This window comes from Triturus cristatus, chromosome 9 (assembly GCF_964204655.1).
Source record: "Triturus cristatus chromosome 9, aTriCri1.1, whole genome shotgun sequence".
NCBI classification, from domain to species: domain Eukaryota; kingdom Metazoa; phylum Chordata; class Amphibia; order Caudata; family Salamandridae; genus Triturus; species Triturus cristatus.
This window is the reverse complement of record NC_140592.1, coordinates 81,830,958-81,852,084: the sequence shown is the minus strand read 5'-3', so window position 1 is coordinate 81,852,084 and position 21,127 is coordinate 81,830,958.

Sequence of the window (21,127 nt, the reverse complement as noted above, 5' to 3'; positions counted from 1 at the left end):
ATTCAGAAGTTAGAACCTTTACCTTTTTCTGTTGCCGAATTAAACTCCGCTGTGTGGCTTTTCCACGGTTTAATCACATTACCGTTCCCCCTGTTTAAGTTCAGTTCGTGCATGAAACATTATGCCTTAGGCAGATATGAAAAACTGGGTACTGCCTTCCTGCACAAAGTTTGGTCACTCCCATTCACGTATAGATGTGTAAGGGACGGAAAAGAGGTTTACTTAAAAGGTGAAGAGTGTACTTCCACTCCGGATCACTCTGTGGTGTGTCGGCACATTCAATTGCATGGTGCATGTAATGTGCACGCTCCAAATTTAGCTTGCGTCCTGAAAGGGGTCCTGGTGCCAGTTATAACACAGTCTTTTACGCTGCTGGCTAACGGTAGTGATTTGCTATTAAATAATGAAGCTTGCTGTGGGATGTTAGTGGGTATTCCCTACATAGTGACTGTATCACAGAGAGTAGTCTGCTGTAATAACGTCCTTTTCCCACCCCCGCATGGACGGCTCGATGTATCCATCTGGCCTTCCATTCCAACCTTGAAAGCAGAGTTCAACAAGATGAGCAGAATAAGGGCTCTATTGTCTCAAAAAGAAGTCGTGTTGACTTCATCCCGGGAAACATTTGTCCTTCACGTAGCAAACACACGCACCGAGGTGCAGGCACTTTTGAATACTGATCTCCCACTTCATTTTGGGGCCCTAATTCAGACTATCTTTAATGCCTCGTCAACAAGTGGCCTGGCACATTTTTTCAAAATTGTGGGCTCCGGCCTCGTGACCTCCTTTCTTTTCTTTTTTTTTTATTTTCTTTGAATTTGAAAGCGGAAACCACAACTTCTGACCCATTATTCTTCTCCTCCTGCCTTTTGTTTTATAAACTGCCATTTCCAAATAGTATACAGATAACAATCTAGATTGCCAGTTATTGAAAACCGGTGGATCTATATCGAGCCATAGAGTTGTAATACAAAGTCGGAAAATTGACATACAAATAAATAAGAACCCATCTTCTATTTCCGTCCTAGTGCTGTTGCCATTTGTTTGTAAACCCAAGATAATCAATTCTGCAGTCAATTGTGTCAGAATACCTAAATGAATATTCAAAAAATATTCAACATCCTTAATAAATTGGCTCAGTTTAGGACAATGGAAAAACATATGAACAGTATCCGCAGCAATTAGCCAGCATCGGTTGCATTTATTCCCTCTAACAGATTCCCACTTAGCTAGTTTTGCAGGTGTATAATATAAATCAAAAATAGACATAAAATGTTGACTTTTTAGCGAACCAGAAAATAATACTTTAATAGATAATTGAATTATTCTATTCATATCTATTTTATCCACTCCTAATTTATTTTGCCATTTATCCTCCCAAAACAATAAATCATCTTCATAATTTTCAATCATTAATTGATATATAGGGCCAATTCTCGATCTTTTTCGAATTATTTCTAGGACTTTAACCCTATTGAGCATTATCTGTTTTTTTGTAATTTTCACTTCTAAAAAGCTGCGTATCTGGAGATATTTGAAAAATTCTGTGCAAGCTAAATTATAGTTATGTTGCAGGGAGAGAAAAGAGACTATCTGATGCCCTTCAAACAAATCTCCCAATTGACACACACCTGCCCGGTACCATCTAGCCATAATCGTATCTCTAAAGACATCTGGTAACAAAAAACAGTTATTCAACGGAGTATAAAAGTTTAAACATAATTTTAAGCCAATTCTCTTTTTTACTTTTCTCCAAATCTCAAAAGCAGTCCTAATAATTTTAATTTTAGTTTTTTTATAGTAGCTAGGCTCAATTATACGCACTAAACATTGTCGGGCCTCCTCGCCCAATACTATCTCATATATTGGTGGGCTAGCGGACTCCTCTATTCTTGCGTCATGGACAAGCAAGACGCCCATATTCTGCAAAAGAGCTGACCAATAATATAATCGAAAATTAGGTATTCCCCAGCCCCCTCTATCTCTTGATAGTATACATCTTTTGATAGCTCTCCTGGACCTATGGTAACTCCAAAGAAACCTAGAGCACATTCTATCGATTCGATCAAAGACAGATGTGGGAAAGAGTAGGGGAATCGTACGAAATAAATACCAAAATTTGGGAAAAATAAGATTATCCAACCTTTCTAAGGTCCTGTTAGCGGATACTATAATCGGATCAATATTTAACCGTACAATATTGTCTATTTCTGCAGCTATTTTAATACCCAAGTATGTAGCTTCTGACTCAAACTTCATATCCTTTGGGCGCCCTTCTTCCGAATGAAGCAGCTGGGTCTTAGAGACATTTAGCTTATAACCCGAATGCCTACCAAATTTTTCCGCTGCTTCCACTATTTTGGGTAAAGCGGTCTTAATATCCGTTGTTGCAATATCATCCGCATATGCGAACACCTTGTATGCTATATTATGTATCCAAACCGGTTCAATTCCAACATTATTTTCCAAACTATTTAAAAAAGGCTCAATATACAAAGCAAATAACAGGGGGGAACTGGGACATCCTTGTCTCGTCCCCCTTGTTATCATTATATTGCCCGAAAGTCTGACCGAAATACGAATTACTGCTGTCGGATGGATATATAAAGCCTGTATAGCTTTAATAATTTCTACAGGGAGCCCCTTCCATACTAAGGTTGACCATAAAAATTTCCAGGAGACCCGGTCAAAAGCTTTTTCCGCGTCTAACAGGGCTACAGCGACTGGAGAATTAGAAGCCTGTGACCAATCTAACAAAGATATAATTCTTTTAACATGATCTATCGTATCTCGCTGCATGATAAAGCCATGTTGTCTTTTGCATACTAACATAGGCATAAGATTATTTAGCCTGCTCGCTATAATCTTTGAATAGATCTTACTATCTGCATTAAGAAGAGTGATCCCATATCAGTATCTTTCTTGCCTTTTTTCTTAAAAATTACTATAATTGCTTCAGACCACGAGTCCGGGGGGCTACCCAGAAAGGATTGTAGACATACTTTTATCAATTCTTTTTTGAGTATCTTCCTAAATGTACGGTAAAATTCAAGAGGAATATTATCAGGACCCATTGCTTTTCCAGGAGCTAAATCTAATAGAGCATTTTCTAATTCCTCCCAAACTATTGGAGAAGATAATAAAGATTTCTGTGCATCTAAAAGTTCTAAAGATTCTAAATCTCTCAAATATCCCCCTTCCTCGTAGTCTGAGATCTCAATCGCCGGTGCACTATATAAAGATTGATAATACATTTGAAAGGCTTCTACAATACCCTCTTTAGTTTCTTGAAGAGCCCCATTTATATCGATAATCTTAACAATGTCGTTATATACTGCTTTCTGCCTTAACCTTTTGGCTAATATTCTGCCAGTTTTTTCACTAAATTCATATGCTAGTTCTTTATATTGTTTATATTTTAAAGCGATTTGATCGGCTATACTAGAATACACTATAGTTCTTTTAATAGTAAGATCTCTCTGAGCCGAAGCTACATCCTGACCCAATCTAATCGCATCGGCTAATTTACGCTCCGCTGATATAACCATCATAAAATCGTTCCTATGTTTGATCATCATTTTTTTATGTCGCGAGTTTGAGAAACTTAGGGTTTCCCCCTAACTGTAGCTTTAAAAGCGTCCCAGACTATCTTATTTGGCGCAGTTCCTTTATTAAATTTAAAAAAACTCTTGTATCACCTTAACCATAAATTGGCAATAGTCTTCATCGAATAATAAATTTCTTTCAAAAGACCATGGATGGCTTCCCTCTCTCGTCTGCGGACCCAACCCAAGATCAAGTATTAGGGGATTATGATCGGAAATGAGTTTAGGCAAAATCTCTAAATTGGTTTTTCCTATATATTGCAATGAAATAAAAAAATAGTCTAATCGGACGAATTTACTATGTGGGGCCGAGAAAAAAGTATACCCTTGTGTCGTCTGCATGTATTGCATTCCAAACATCATACAGCCCATGATCTAAGATTAGCTCCCGTAGGGCTGTGAATGTCTGCGGCTTTCTACCAATATATGATGGGGTCTCTCTTATGTCCAAATTGGCTTCCAGATGAATATTCATATCGCCACACAAAACCACTGGTTGAGGCCATTGGGCTAATTCTATATTTAGAAATTTCATAAGTTCAGCATCATCCAAATTCGGACCATATACAGTACACAATGTAAATCTATCCTGACCGATCTTAAGTACGCTAATTGCCCATCGACGCCATTTATCTTCCAAAGACTTAGTACATATACCTAGATCCCGTTTCATAAGAATGGCTACCCCTCTCTTGACCCGTTTGTTTAGAGCAGACAACCAATTCTAACCCTATCTTTTTCAAGCATCCCCTTTTAGCCCATGCAATATGGGTTTCTTGTAAACATAATATATCGATACATGTGAGCTGAACAATTTTAGCTAATATATCTCTTTTTTTAAAGTTATTAAGCCCGCAAATATTAAGTGTACAGATCTTTTATTTCCTAGCCATACTTCAAAAAACCTAAAGAATATCTCTAGACTAAAAGTAAAATATTTAGTATAGCACATAGCTTTTGGGACCTGATCGATCCTTACATAATGCCTTTCACATAGAAAACCAACCTGCATACACACCGGAGCTGCTGCTGACTTTTCCCCCTTCCTAGATCCCCACCCCTCCACCTTCACCCCCCTTCCCTTCCCCCCATCCGATATCCCCCACGCCCCCTCCCTCCCCACCCAACCCACCATATGAGGCATAAGGACTACCAGTCCCTAAAAATATGGAGTGCCGCCCTCCCCCCTTTAACTGGGTAGTCTATATTAGATTCCCCTAAGGAGTTGCCCTTGCAAAAATCCTTTGATAATCATATATTATAATCACTGTAAGAATTCTTTGGCCTCAATCTCTGAAAAAAAGAACCTAGTCTGGCCCTTAATTACAATCTTAAACTTAGCCGGATTTTGGAGATAGACCATTGCTCCTTTTTCTTGAAATCCTGGTATAAGTTGACGTAGATGCCAACGTTTTGATACTGTAGCCTGACAAAAATCAGGTCTAACAAAAAAGTTACAACCCTTCGCCAATCTCTTTTTGTCCGGCCTTGCTAATCCAAATCTCTCGCCAGAAAGTTATTAAATCGAACAAGAATAGCTCTTGGTCTGTCTTCCTCTCCTGGCCTCGCTCTTCTCACAGTAAAAGGAGACCTACGCGCTCTTTGTATCTCCATTGACCAGTCCCAAAGGGTCCGTTCTGGAAAAGCTTCAACAAAAAGTTCACAAATAAATTTTCGAATGTCCAGGCCTTCCTTTGTTTCTGGAATACCTAAAATACGCAAATTCTTTCTTCGTGCTTGATTTTCCAATTCTACTAATTTAAAATTAGTATCATCCCGATGAGCTCTAATAGACTTTATCTCCAATTTCTGTGCAGCCAAATCATCCTCTAATGTAGAAATCCTGGATTCTGCTTCGGTCACTCTAAGAGCCATGTCAGAACATATTTTAATTACTCGCCGAACAGAGTTCTGCATTTTGCGACAAGTTGCTTGCATACGAGTATTTTCTGACTTTATTTCTGCTCTGTGTTCCATCATAGTATTATAAATCGTAGAAAGAGTTATCTCCTGAGCAGGTATTTGTTCCACAGGTTCTATTTCTGCATCTAGCCTAGAGATATCTTCCGAGTCTAGTCCCACCGTTATACTCTCCGGGAGTACCGTACCACAAAGCACACCGACACCTGATGATTGATTATCACAATTTGTATGTCGGCTTCCTTCAATTTTTGCTTTTTTAACGGAAGTTACGGCTAAGCTTGGGGAGACCGTATTTGATCTAGCTCCGTCGTCTGTGCTAGTACCCTCTTCATTGTAATCGGTCCAATCCTTACTTAAATTAGCATTTTCACTTTCATCTGACGAGTGATCTGATAAAGAATAAAAATTGTCGGCAATTTGCTGAGATCCTGACAGATCCTGTGAAGGTATCCCCTTATTTAGACCCAACAAATCTAGCTCCATTGCAAGATTATCCAAGCTACCAGTTAACCTTTCCGATAAAGGGCGTTCGGAAACCTCAGCTCCCAGAATGCACCTCTCTGGTTTGGAATTATGCTGGATTACTTCTCCTTGCTCCTTTGCTGGCACTGAGCCCACTACTGTTAACTTTGTTGTGCATGTGGTGTCCAGTGCTGCAGTGTCTCGAGAGGAGGAAATGTTACTAGTATCATTATTAACAATGTCAAAAATATCCAAAACTATCCCCCTACCTTGAACAGGTCGCAGCGATGTATTTTTTAGTGTCTGCCTTTCAAACAGAGCTGGGAGAGTTTGTACCCCCTGTTTTACCGAGCATGTTACCGTCTTTTCCTTTACTACACGTTCTCCCCCCCTCTTCTGGGATGTACTAGAGAGATTCTGGGCCAGCACGATATTTCCACCTTCCTCTCTCTCATTCGTCACTGCCGACTCTCCAACTTCTTCATTTTGGATGTCTTCTGCCATTCCTGACTGTATTTTCGCTCTTCGAGCTGATACTTTCGGTGGCATCCTTCGACGAACAACACCTCCGTGTCCAAGAGTCGCTCTCCGAAAGACACCGAAAAGGATAGCGGGAAGCCACCGAGCCGGGGCTTTAATCAGATGGAATCTCAAGAGTCCAAACACCATCTGACCGTTAAGAGCCACAGCATCGAACACAGATAAAAAAAAAAAAAAAGTTCTCCTCCAGACTCCTCCAGCTCTACGGGCTCCAATAAACAGCATAGAACAGCATAGAACAAAAAATAAAATGTCCTGAATTAGTATACGTCAATTTGAAACCGGCATCATAGCGTAGAGCTTGCAGCACTGTTCCGCGGCAATTCCACCGGTACATAAGGGAAACCGCCGATGCAGCTTCTCTTTCCGAACCCAGAGCGGGGGACCGAGCTGCTCACACAGCCCACACTGCGGCCGCCATCTTGCCTCGCGACCTCCTTTCAAACTATTTTTGGTGTGATCCCGGCATTTTTTCATTCTATTTTTTCCAGCGTCTTCGGAGGTCTCCCGTTGCTTCTTGCCCTCGTAACTGGGGTACTTTTGTTGATCTGCATATTACGCTATGGATGCACAACTTGCGTCACACAACAGCATGTTCCGGCTGCTCCATCTTCGTAACCGGATGCTTGAATACTATGGAACATTACCACTGGCAACCTTGAGCATAGCCTATGGGTTGTCCTTCCGGTTTCCCTACTTTACTTGCGTACAGCCTGTCTTTCATTGCCTAGAGTGTCCGTTCCAATGGGCTCTGGATTTGTGCTTGTCAAACTCGGTGTCTCCCGCCCCAGATTATGATCGGCTAATGAGCCCCTTAGTGGCTCATGAGTTGGACTGTTCTGGTGTCAGGGTTATGGCCTGTGGAGCAGCACATGGAGTCCTAGGGAATTGGGACATCGGAACGGCTGCCGCTGAATTCTTGGCAAGAAGTTATCTTGAAGAACACACCAGTTGTCCTCTGATGGTACTGGAGGCTCCAGTTGTCGAGGAACATGTGTGTTCATTCCCCTTGCTGAATTGGATGGCAGATAATTTTGCAGAACGTTCCAATGATTTCCTCTTGGAAGCCGTTGCAACTTATTGTGCTTATACCTTGATGGATTAACTTGGAGGTCATCCAAAATTCCTGTGGAATGCCTTTTTTGTTTTTTTTTCTCGTTGAAAATCCAGCGATGATATTTTTTCCCCTTTAAATGGTTTTTTTCTCTCTTTTTTTCTTCGAACTTTTCACTTACCTTATATGGATTCACAATTTGCGCCCTTAGTTCCGTTCTATTGAACTTGAACTCTGCGTTCTTAAATTGCGCCCCTACTGGTTAGTGGTCCGATCAAGGCGGGGGTGTAGTGAGGACTGCTATTTATATACGTACATTGCTAAGTTAGCGCAACCGCGTTAGATGTTAGAAAGTCATCTTGCCACTTTTGCTGCTTTTGCACGCGACACTGCAGTTGCATGTTATTATTTGAGAAATGCTTGCTCGCCTTTGCTTTACATGAGAACTGTCTGTTGTTCACATCCCTAACAGTGAGCTGCGACAATGGTCTGAACATTGTGTAAAGAAACAGTCTGGGTTGCTAGACGTTGCATGTTGTTGGGTTCAGGTTGATCGGCCCACTATTTAGCCATAACACGCACGCAGCTGCAAAATAGCTGAAAGTCAAGTGCTTTTAATATTGCAGGCTGCATGCTTTAAACACATTCGGAAGAAGAGCTTTCCCAGGAGCAGAGTATACCTGATCCTGTGATGTGATTCCACTAAGCTGATCTTTACGGTATGGGGTTCCCCATTCAAGCCTAGAGACCTTCTATTAGTCTAATAATAATAATATTAGTTTACTAGCGAAAGGAAGGTGGCTGTAATCCACTGTCATTTTAGTATGATTTCTCCTTTCATTTTCTATGGTATTGTAACTATGCTGATGGTTTTGATTTTAATCATTTGTCTGCTTATGTTAGCCAAAGTACTGCATCTTAGGACACGAGGTTTATAAAATAAACTCTTTAAACTTTACCGTGTCTCTGTGTACTCTTGTTGTGGACTGATATGAGAATAATTACGAACAGGTATTTCTGATTCCCACCATTCCTGAGAATACACTAAGTCGCTTGTTCTGGGTTGTCTATACATTGGGAACACCGAGATAAAACTCGGATAACGAATGGGACACTGATGCTGGTCGGATAAGGGGTTATGGGTTCTGAGGTGAGTTTTTGGTACACCACAATTCACTGAGGTCCTGGTTTCCTGTGCATAGTTCTGTGCATAAGCAGAATCCCTGCAACAGTTGAACTTTATTTTGTTTTAGTAGTTTGAGAGGAATGTAGTTTTGTGCTGGACACGTTCTAGTGTCTCAGCAGGCACTTAGGTCACCAGCCACTCCATCGAGGGCTGGACACACTCGCACCCCACACCCATCCACCACAGGCGTCATAACTGATGTGAGCCTGCAAATAAAAGGGCCCGAGTGCACATGCTCGTGGCCAGTTAACCAGTATACTTCAGGTGTCTGTGTGCATTATTTTAGTAGCATGTAGGACCAGGGCCCACAACACTACAGTTACTATGTCTCTTTATATTGGCGTACGCAGTGTGAGGTAGCACTGGAAACCGGTAACTGAAATTCCAAGAACAAAGATGCTGCACATTCTTAAAGTCAAACCGACAATCCGGACCCCCCCTATTGTGACGACAGCGTGTTCCATGAAGTGTGACTCTAGGCACTGGCACTCACTTTGAGACACGGACTTCTATTTCATGAGACTTTGACCCAGAACTAGAGAGAAAGGAAGAAAATGGGTAAAGGAGGAAGCAAAAGATAAGAAAACAGTGACAACAGGTATAAAAACAAACAAACTGTGAAATAACAGGTGTGTTAGTAGAGTGCTCGTTCAGCCCAGATGAGTTTCTCTGCGCAATCGACAGATTACTGTTATTTTATTGATTCCCACCTTAGTAGTACTCAATGATCCTTCAATAGTGCGCTACACACAGGAAGTGTTGGGTGATGGAAGAAAGCGGGATGAGGATGAATCAAGATTAGGCAGTCCTGGGATTCAGCATCTCTGGTATTTGGCAGTGCCGGTGGCAGGCTCCTAACCAAACTGTTTAGTAGTCTTTTCTGCTTGTACTACTTATTGCACAAAGATGCTGCATTAGCAGTTTATACATTTTTGTATAGGAAGCGCCTTGGAAAAAGCTATTTTAACACAATAGCCTTCGACAACAACAATCTAGATGACACTATCAAGTGCATTACACACAAATCTTGCACTCTAATTTACAATTGTATCACAATCGGTGGTCCAAAATGGGCAAACGAGGGATGCTTAGTAAGGACAGAAAAGTGATTTATTTTTTATAAGACAAGAGGTGATTATTGTACCACCAATCAAAGGGCAGCGGGGGAGAACAGAGGTTGGTCAATAATAAACTGTAAAACAAAAATCACTTACCTGCTGCTCCGCTCTAGCTGCCCCCCACCTTGTTCCTCCTGCTCCTCTCGTCCCAAAAGCCCGGCTCCACACCCAATCCAGACGCTGTTCTTTAGCAAGAGAGCAACGGCAGTAATGGTCTGAGCAGCCTCGTTTGCCGCACAGACGGTGCCTGGGAGCCAGTGGGGTTTATCCGACCTGGCTGTACAATACATCCAGGTTGGAGAAACATAACGGTGCATGTGTGTTTGACTGGCCTAAGACGGCCAGCCAAACACACATGTGCACTTATAATTGCACACTACTCCTCCCTGCTATGGCCCGGCCCTGCCCCTGCTGTTGGACATAAGTAACTCCAACAGAAATAAATTAAACAAAGTGTTATTATTGTTTTATTTATCATCTGCTGGCAGTGGGGCGATGCTCCTCTGCCATTATGGAAGAGCCGTCCCTGGTACACAGTTCTTTTACACACCGAATCATTTATCCGATTCGAGGAACCTATCTGTCGCGTCATCCCCAGCCTGGGAGCACGTAAATGAAACATGCCGCAAATGTAGCTCTGTAAACAGACATCTTTATTCCTCAGCATACAATCGCGCAACTCTCTAACGATATGCATTACGTCATGATTTTAATAACCACACCTCCAAACAGCTTACCTAATACCGGTTTGAAGTCCTCTCAGAACCACGAAGGTCCTAATGGGCATACCATCAATACTCTACATCTCCCCTTTTCTTAAATGAAAATTACAAACAAAATCGACATTATATATGCTCAATGAGTCGTCGTATCGCTTGCACTGGTCTGCCAGATTGAGTAGCATGAGGTAGTTGAGTGGTACATGGACTATTCGCCGATGACCCAGACTCAGATGTTTGATCGGGATGTGCAGGCGAGATTATGTCACTCACACTCTCAGGAGTAGCCGAACATAGAGTCAAATGTCTAAAGCAGTGGTTTATCAACTGTGTTCCGCGGAGCCCCAGGGGTCCAGGACACATTCCCCGGTAGCCACAGGCAGCAGTTTTAAAAGCACTGGAAAGTTCCTTGTATAATCAAGAGTTTTCAAGCAACAATAAAAGATTCAATATTACTACCGTGATTAATGTACCTTCTGGAGAAAGATAGGAGTTTTGTCCAGTGGCAACTTTGACTCATCTGTGGGAGAGCAGATGGTTAATATGCCTGCTCCAAAGAACGTGCACCATGCATTTAATTTTTTTTAATTTTATGTGCATAATTCAGTGGGTTACAGCTTTTGTGACTGAGATTATTTGGTTACTGCGTAGTTCCTAAAGTACAATCGTAATCTAGCACATTGAGCAATGAACTGCCATCAAAGAGATGCATGCAAACTGTATGGTACAAGTTAGTAAGTTATGTTTTTCCCCAGTGTTTCATGATACTGATGCATCTAAAAAAAAAAGGTTTGTTCAGGTAGAAATAAATTCTTATTAAAGTCAACGCTAACCCTTATGTTCTGAATCATCAGTTTGTGCTTCTCCAGACCAAGCACTCTTAACAAATGACTACCAGTGTGAATGACGTGTACCCTATGCTTTATGTAACATTTTTATTTACTGATTTACACATGAATGTTTCATTTTCTCTGTATGTGTGTGATGTAAAGTTCTCTGACGCCCTACACTGGTATGAGAGGTGATATAAAGAAATGAAATACATGTGACACACAGAGGCGCTATGGCGGGATGAGAAGCACTGTTGGAGGTTGATATTCAGGGAATCAATGAAAAGCGCCAACAAAGATTGTCGTATCCTGGTGCACAGTAAAGTCATCATTTACTGAGCTTTAAAAGCGAATACAATTCAATATATAATGACGTGTTGAAGAATTCACAATGTTTTCCCAAATTGTCTTGGGGGGGGGGGAAGAGTCCCTCAAAGCCCCCTTTGTAGTGGTCAGGCTCACTCACTGCATTTGGTGGGCACAGAATGGTGGCTGGTTTGACAACATTTGCCAGGGCTGCTTTGGGTTTCCAGTTCGGCCCTGGCAGAAGCCTCGTACTGCAATATAAAACCAAACATTGAAAACTGAGTCGACGATATGTAGCAACAACTTTCCACTTGTTGAGTTGACTCAGAAACTCTTTGAACTCCTTGCTATTAAAAGGTAGACCATTGTCTGTTTTGAGACCAGCTGGCATACCCCACACAGCAACAATGTTATCAAGACGATGAATGACTTTGTCATGGGTTGGCAACAATAAGTCTTCCACCAAAGGAAAACATGAGTATTCATCAATGATCACCATAAGATGATGTCCATTCTCCAGGAGCCCAAAGAAATAAAAAAAAAAAAGTCATGCGCAGGAAGGTCAGACATAGGAGAATGGATGCTGTGTCACTTTGGGAGAGAAGCAGTCACACAGATAACACTCTTTCAGTTCTTTCTCAACACGTTCATTGAGGTGAGGGAACCTCACTCAATCCCTCATGGCTCTTTTGGTGGCAAAACTGAGTAGACAGGCACTAAATAAAGTTCCTTGAAGTACATGGATTAGTGCTTCTACTGACGTTGTTTAGTGTAGCATAGATGCTAAGAATGATCTTTGGCTTTGCAGTGGTTGAGATGCAGCCCACGTATACACCTTTGTGCCTGATGGAGAGAGGCGAGGCACAAGGGACGGGCTGCTAAACCTTTGCATAGGCATGCTGTTAATTGAAGCACCACTGTCTATGATGAAAGTTATTGGTTGATCATTCAATTTCAGTGTGATATTGGGACACCGTCCAAATTAAGTTTGTCGTTTAGTTTGGTGAGTATCTTTTTAATTGGTGTCTTCTTTGGAAGAAGCTATTCCAACATGTGAATGTCATTCCTTGGTAGCTACCATTAACGCACCCCATCTTCTTCATCGGCACTTGATAGTGATGTCAAAGAGCCTCTTCATGATGAGCTTGACGACGGATGGTTTGGTCTTGTTTCCATTTGTCATAGCCGATCTTGCTTTTTGGTTTTGTGGGTGTGGCGAGAATGCTTCTGGAATGTTCGGGCATCCATTTTGTCCTTGCCTCTTCTGCATTTAAATGTTCTTTTGCTCTGCAGACTGGTATGAAGTGTTTCTTTCCCACAACCTTTACACATCTGCCCTATTGTTGGACATTTACCTTTATGGGAAAATGAAAATCCACATCAAAAGCATAATTTTGATTTCTTTAAAGATGTCGACGTACTTGAATCTTGCTTTTTGATGGTGCTTGCTTTTCACGGTCAGGGCTGATTCCAGTTGGGCCGCTCCCACTTCCATTTCAGCAGCTTATTGATCTGCTTGCCTTCTGCTCTCGCAGCTATTAGCATTTTCTCCAGACTGTGTGTTTCTCTCAACATGCGTCTTCCGAATGAGTTGGAAGGGCAGCCATTGATAATTGTGAGTCGCATGGCTTCTTCATTGGTGAAATCACAGAACTTGCAATGTTTAATGAGTGACTCAAGTCTTTCAACAAACTCACCCATTGTTTCACCGGCCTGTTGTTGTGCTTGGCTGAAGATGTATCTTTTATAGTCAACGTTTGCCATTGGGTGGAAGTTGGCTTACAGCTCTTCTTTTACCTTTTGGCATGATTTTGCTTCAGTTTGTGGATTTTTCTTTCACTCCATCACCTGCAAGGTTTTTTAAGTATTTGATGATTTTCTTTTCAACTTCTTGTTCTAGTACATCTATGAAATTATCAAATGTTTCGATCCATGCAGCCCATTTTACACTAAGGTTCTGTTTCTTTGCCGAGTCAAATGGGAGAGGTGGTTTCAGGAATGTAGCAGCATCATCTTACGCTCTCTTCTGTCATCATCGGATGAATACGTTATTCGAGCAGCGTTTGCTGTACTTGATACCACCTGCATTTTTGCATACTTCAGCCCCACACTTGGGCACTGGTAGTCACATGCGATTCGAGGTGATATGGCCCTTCACTCGCTTGTGCCGGTGAGTAAATTCTGCTTTCGTACCTGGTGTGGGAGGGCGGGTCGGATAAACAGACGAGGAGGCTGAATGTATTTTCCAAAGATGCTTTTTGTTTTATTGTCAGAACTAACAGGGTTTGCGACACTGGGTTGTTCCGCTCCCTCTGGAAGGTCTGTCCTTGATGAGGTAGGCTGGAGGTTGTTGGTAGCGGATTCCGGCTCGTCTGTTTCGTCAGGGTCACCCCGGAGGCTCATAAGAGAGGAGAGAAAACAGCCGTCAGTCGCTGTGGTGCTGAGAGAAAGTGTGCTTTTATACCCGTCACCACACCCGGTGAGGTCACCACGTCTCTTAGGTCTACGATTCCCCACTGTAGGTACTACTCCAACGCAACTCTAGGAAGGGTTTGTGAAGGGGGGGGGTGTGAGGGTATCAAACAAAACAGAGTACATCCAGGGAGTGTCCTAAGTGCTCAATTATTCCTAGGCGGTGTATCAGGGAAATGGTTCAAGAGGTTTCCCCCCCTCTCCCCTTTCTAATCTACCTGCCTCCCTCGTACCCTCCCCCACCATTCCCGATGCCGTGGCCACTCACCGGCTTCACCGCAACTCTCCTGAGTTGCGGCCGCTCTCCAGCCTCCTCTGGCGGATACCACCACTCCTCGCTCCACTGCTCCTCCGATTCCTCTTCTTCTTGACCAGGATCCTCGTCCCGCCGTTTCTCTTCTCCGGGGTCGCCGCCTTCACTTCTCTGCTGCTCTTTGTTTCGGGTTGTTCCTCTCGCCACTCCGATGTCGGGAAATGTCCAGCCTCCTTCGTTCCGCTCCTCTTTCATTGGGCGGTGATGATTGCTTCCGGGGTCATCTCCTCCTACTTCCGGCCTCGCGATTAACTCCCTCCGTAAGGATACAGAAGAGGTGGGTGTGTCTCGCTGTCTGGTCCCCACCCTTGCAATGTCGCCCTGTGGGCAGCGGACTCACAGCAAACCAGCGCTCTCGGATCGGGGTTCCACGTTCTCAGGTAAGATTCCGGTCCGTCCTCCCGCTCTCTCACACCTGGTTATCACTGTCTTTAGCATTTGTTTTACATAGATGATGGCTCTGTGGTCTGGCGCAGCATTGTATCTCTTCCTTTGGCCTTACCAGCGTATTCTGGCAGGCTTTTCTAATGTGCTCCTCTGACAGGCCTTCACCTTCTCCAAGGGCCGTGTATAGGCTGGAGTAGCAAGTTGACTCCACACAAGGGACCTCAGACTGCTTCGCATTCATCTTGGTCGCATGTGGCATGCACAAGAAGTTTTGATATATAGTCCCAAACTCTCAGGGAGAACAGTCCTGTTCCTTTGGGGCACACGTCCCCTACTTGTCGCCAATTTTCACGTTCTCTCCAGCCTGGGAGCATGTAAATGAAACACGCCACACAGGGAGCTCTGTAACAGACGTCTTTATTCTTCAGCATACAATCACACAATTCCCTAACGGTACGCATTACCATAATTTGATAACCACACCTTAACACCTCCCAGCAGCTTACATAATTCCTGTTTGAAGTCCTCTCAGAACCGCGAGGGTCCAAATGCTCATAACATCAAGACTCTATACTATCCTGATTTATTGTTGATAGTTTACAACACCATTCAGAATTTTCGCTACCTCATGAAGAAGGCCTGTAGCACTACTGTGAACATCTGAAACATCAACAAACTTAACCATCTCTAGGATCAACGCTACATACTGCAATATATGTAAGCAACCGCTTCAAATTAAGGAGACCACATTTCCCATCGAACCCACAACCTGGATTTTCTAGGAAACCATTAAAGCAACCAGATAGGAAACCGGTGTTCCCACTTCAAAAATGGCATGTAAATAAATGTAGATCTGAAAAAGCACTGATTACTCTACCGAAAAAGTACAAGGAGGCATTATACACGTGCATAAACAGTCAATGGCAACAGACAGCGATGCATCATACAGCAGCAATGCTCAGCCCGTGACCCAGGGCCAGTCACTTACCGCTCGTTAGTCATCACCCAAAGAAAAATATCAATTACAAACTTGTGCATTGCATGAATGCTTCTGTGGGCCTGACTGTACAATGCTCGTATGAGTTTTCTTTTTTTTTGGAGGGGTGGGGGGACCTCACTGGCATTTGCTTTCTACAGAATTGTACAGGTGCCACAGACCCCTGTTTTCAGTTTATGCTCTAGCTTGCAATGCATAATAGACAAATATTAGTTATCTTCGGTAACGCACTTCCTGGTTGATACTCTTGCAACAGCCTCTGCAAGCCGGGAGGTGGCACCATTTGCCTCTGCCATGACTCCATCCTTAATCCTACCTCTGACGACAGCGCGACTCCCAAAGGGGCCACCCTAGCACGCTGACATCATTTTATCTACATTCTTTTCCGTGCACACAGGCAAGAAGCATATCAGACAGATTGTGTTAAACTGGCAGTGTGCCAATCTAACCTGGGACCTTATTAACTTATGAAAGTCCACTCCATAAAACAGGGAGGTGGTTGGGCACTTAAGAATCTGCAATTAGATAGAGTATGCAGCAGGAAGAGCGTTACTTAAGGTAAATGACTTATTTTTATGATGGATACTTCTAACTGCAGCCTCCTCAACTTGCCAGACAATATTTAACCAATTTAGACCAGGAAGTCCTGCAGGACTGAGTGGGCAAAATAGCCCGCTCTGCAGGCCTAAGAACTGATACAATAGGGACTAATGGAAGTGTGGAGAGATGATCACATGGCTGCCTGGCAGATGCACAAACAGGTACACCCCAAGCCAGGTCTGTAGTCAAAACTATTAACCTGGAGGAATGAGCCCAAGGCGAGGATCTCTTTTGACCAAGCCATGACACAATTTTACATAAAGGACAACTCATCATGTTAAAGCCCATTCATGGACCACCTTTTTTTTCTTTGCACCAGTAAATCCAATAAAAAAAAGCTGATTTACCCAGAAATCCTTAGTCCTATAAATGCAGATAAAGGGTCTGCCGAGGGTCTAAACCGGTGCAGCGTCTCCGCGTTTCCTTCTCCTTAGAGAGATGCAGTAGAGAGAAGAATGTGGGTAGTGTATTGGGCTGCCCAACTGCAACACCACTTTTGGAAGAAAGGATGTCTGGGTCTAAGAGCCACTTTGTCAGGAAAGAAAGTAGTATACAGAGGCCTGGCTGACAATGCATGCAACTCGCTGATGTGATGCACGGAAGTATTTACAATAAGGAACACATCTTCAAAGTCAGCAAATACAGGGGGCGCTAGGTGGCGCTGGACCGTCATGGCCGCACTTCTGTGAGGCTCTCGCCGGCCGGGCGAAATCACATCCTGTCATACCATCCTCCGGGCCGATAATCTACCCTGAAACGCTGCTAATGGACAGCGTAACTGAGCGGGACATCCTGGAGAGAGTTTGGAGGGCATCGGTGGCCGGGTGCCGGAGCTACTGACTGCGGTTGCCGAGAGGCGCGGAGCGGCATTCTGGGCGGAGCTGATGAGCGGCGGCCTCTGCCTGCGCGAGCCTGGGGATCCGCGAGGCCCTGTGGGCCCAGGTCGAGACACTGACCGTGGCTGACGTCGCTGCCCCCCTGCGGACTGTCTGGAGGCTGGACCGGTCCCCCTCCCCCTTCGCGCTGCCCCTGATGGTGGCTCCTTACGACAGTGGACGTGCTGGGCTCCCGAGGTGAGATCGCGCTGCCCATGCGCCTTCCGCGGTGGGCCCGCCTTGCGCTCGACTGCCTGACTGACGCGCCTGGGAGCTGTGGCGCGCTTCCTTGGATCTGCCTTCTGCGGAGGAGCTCAGAGAGGGGATCTCCAGCGCTGCCTTGGGTAGCGGCCATTGCCCTTGATCTGGTACTGGGGGGAGCTGATGGAGTGATCTGGGGACCCCGCTCGGCCTGGACCCTGAGACCCCTGGTGCGAGGAGCCGCGGCGCTGGTGCTAAGAAGGCCGCTGAGAGGAGGCGGGCTCCCGTGTGGGGCTGAGCGACGCGTGTGGAGGCCTTGTAGACCTGGGTGCCCCTGGCGGTCTGCGGGGGGCTGGACGACTGGAGGGCCCTGACACGGCCGGACACTTGGAGCGCGCCTGGGGTCAGATCGTTGACGCTGCTGAGCGGGCTCGATACTGGTGGGCTTGGGCCCTCGCCGGCAGTCGCCATGGGCAAGTCAGAGGCGAAGCAATCGACGCTCCAATTCAACGCCTTTAAGAAGAAAGCGCGGGCGCCGCCGGGGGATGGCGGAGAGCGGGACCTCGGTGAAGAGGAGGAGGTAGACTGGAAGACGATCCTCCTAAGCATGCAGAAGAGCCTCACCTCCATCGACGCCAAAATCGACAATATGAACACGCGACTGGAGGCGGTTGTACACCGGCTGGATCAGCATGGGGAGCGCCTGAAGGAGGCGGAAGGGCGCATTTCGGAGCTGGAGGATGGCGCCGTGACTGGCGCGGCCAAACTGTCGCAGATGGACCGGCTGCTTAAGGTCATTGCTGACAAAAATGAAGATCTAGAGGCGCGTTCCCGACGCAACAACGTGCGCCTGGTCGGCCTAGCGGAGTCCAGAGGTGGAGGCCGCATGGAGGACTTCATCGAGCGTCTGCTCATTGACAAATTTGGCCGAGACTCCTTCTCGCCGCAGCTTGTGGTGGAGCGTGCCCATCGCTCCTTGGGGCCGCGGCCGGTCCCCGGGGCTCCGCCGCGCCCAATCATCATCAAATTCCTCAACTACAGGGACCGTGATGCCCTGCTACGACTCGCCAGGGAGAAGCAACCGATCCTGCATGAGAATGTCACCATTTCCTTCTACCCTGACTTTACCCAGGCGGTGCAGGAGGCTCGCCGCAAATTTGCCGGAGTGAAGAAAAAGCTGCAACAACGGGACATACCATACGCCATGCAGTACCCTGCCAAACTCAAGATTACTCTTCACGGCAAGCCCCTGTTTTTCGGTAACCCGCAGCAGGTGGAGGACTTCCTGCGGGAGCAGCCCTCTGCGGCATCACAACGTCGTAGCCCTGGGGCGCAGTCGAGCTCTTGCTCCCCGCTGGATGCGTCGGAAGGATGAGTACTGCTATTCTGGTTATTTCTGTGTCTCTTTCCCCCTGCGACTGTCTCTTCCCCGAGGTGGGCACTGCCTTGCCCCTCATTGCTCCTGTTTCTTTCAGCTTGCTTGGTTGGGGACCGGGCTGTTGCCATGGAGTGACTGTTTGTATGAGGGGGCTCACCTCTGTCCTGGCAGGAACTGCTTCTGCCTTGTCCTCCGTGACAGGGGGGCTGGCGGATACTACTTTCTGGAACCCTGCTTGGGCCGTTGTCCACTGCTTATGCAGTTTTGGACCGGACATTGAACTGTTTCGCCCTGGCACTCCCCCCCCCTGTCCCACGTAGTCTCCTCACCCGCAGGGGTGCTGGTGCGGTGGGTGCAAAGAGGGATTGGGGAGGGTCGGTCTGGCACCCTAGCGGCTCCTATTGAGGGTATACCCCACTTCTATTGTTATGTTCGTTGACAGGGAGGGGCGGGAGTCTAGATTCCGGCAGGATTGGGCTGCTGCGGTGGGTGGGGGTGGGATGGGGGTTGGAGGTTGTTTCAGGGGATTGATGTTTGGGGGGGTGGGGGATTTGTATCTGTGACAACACACTTCAATCTCGGCACATGCACTGTCCGCTATTTAGGCCACAGCTCAGCTGCTTTGGGTATTGGGGCCTACGAGGGGGTGTTTGGCATTTTCCCGATACTGGGCGGGCTGCTCTGCGGGGAGCGGGGGACAGTCTGCGGGGTCTCACCAGGATTAATGAATGGGGTCCCCACGAGTAACATTGCTTGGAGAACGGGGGGAGCAGCTGGATCCGCACAGTAAGCTTAATATCTTGACATGGAATATTAGGGGGCTGGGAGACCCGCGCAAGCGCCGCCAGGTCCTAGGTTATCTGGACCGCCACTGCATACATATAGCGTTATTACAGGAAACCCACACTGACCCCCATAGGGCGCCTACATTCGCGTCACGGTGGGCTGCATACAGTCTCTTTTCCTCCTACTCCACGTACTCCAGGGGGGTGGCCATCCTTGTCAAAAAACACACCCCGTTTGTTCACCTGGGGGATAGACTTGATCCCGAAGGCCGTTTCTGTGTGGTGTGGGGACGGATGGGCAATGCTACTGTTACACTTGTCTCCTCCTACGGGCCTAACGTGGATGGTCCTGCACACTTCATTGCCTTATGGGAAGTCATTTTGGAGATAGGCTCCGCACACCTGATTTGGGGAGGGGACTTTAATGTCACACTTGATCCCGCCCTGGACCGTTCTAACGCGGGCGCTGCGCATCATCCTCGCTCCCAGGCTTACGTTCTAGACCTCATGGCGCAGCACTCGTTGCTTGATGCATGGCGATACATGCACCCAGGTGCTAGGGAGGGCACGCACTGGTCGATGTTGCACTCCACTTGGGCCCGGTTGGATTACATGCTCCTGTCGAGGACACTGGGGACCTCTCTCTTGGGGGCGAGACACTTACCTCGCACCTACTCAGATCACGCGCCTGTGCTCCTTACCCTGGCCCGGTCCGGCCTGGTGGGGGATCCGCTTCCGTGGCGCATGCAGCCTCACATCCTCTTGGATGAACTGTTTAAATTTGAGATGGGCCAGGAGATCACCGAGTTCATCGACCGTAATCGGGGGACGGTGGATAGCGTGGCGACAGTATGGGAGGCCTTTAAGGCCACCATGCGGGGTGTGTGTATTTCTAAGGGCTCGGGCTCGCTTCGCGCGGAGCTGACGGCCTTGGAACGAGCTTTGCAGACGCTGGAAACTGACCCTGCCTTCATGCGAGATCCCGCGATCCAATTAGACTACCGCACTAAGCTGACTGAGTTCAAGACTGCGGCTGAGAGGGAGGTGCGCTTCCGCGGTAAGCACTTTAGGGCGCGCGCGTATGGGGAGGGGGAGTGCCCCGGCAGGTTCTTGGCGGGGGCGGTTCATCCCCCCCGCGGCACTAATCACATATTGGAGGTCAGGGCCCCGGATGGCACCCTGCAGCGCGACACACCCTCCATACTGTCTACCTTCGTGTCTCATTATTCCGCCCTGTACACATCTCAACGGGTAGCGCCCCTGGAGATGACCGACTACCTGTCTGAGCTCACCCTCGGATGGTTGTCGAATGCCCAACGTGAGTTACTTGCAGCTCCTATAGGCTTGGATGAGATCAAAGAAGCCATCATGCAGAC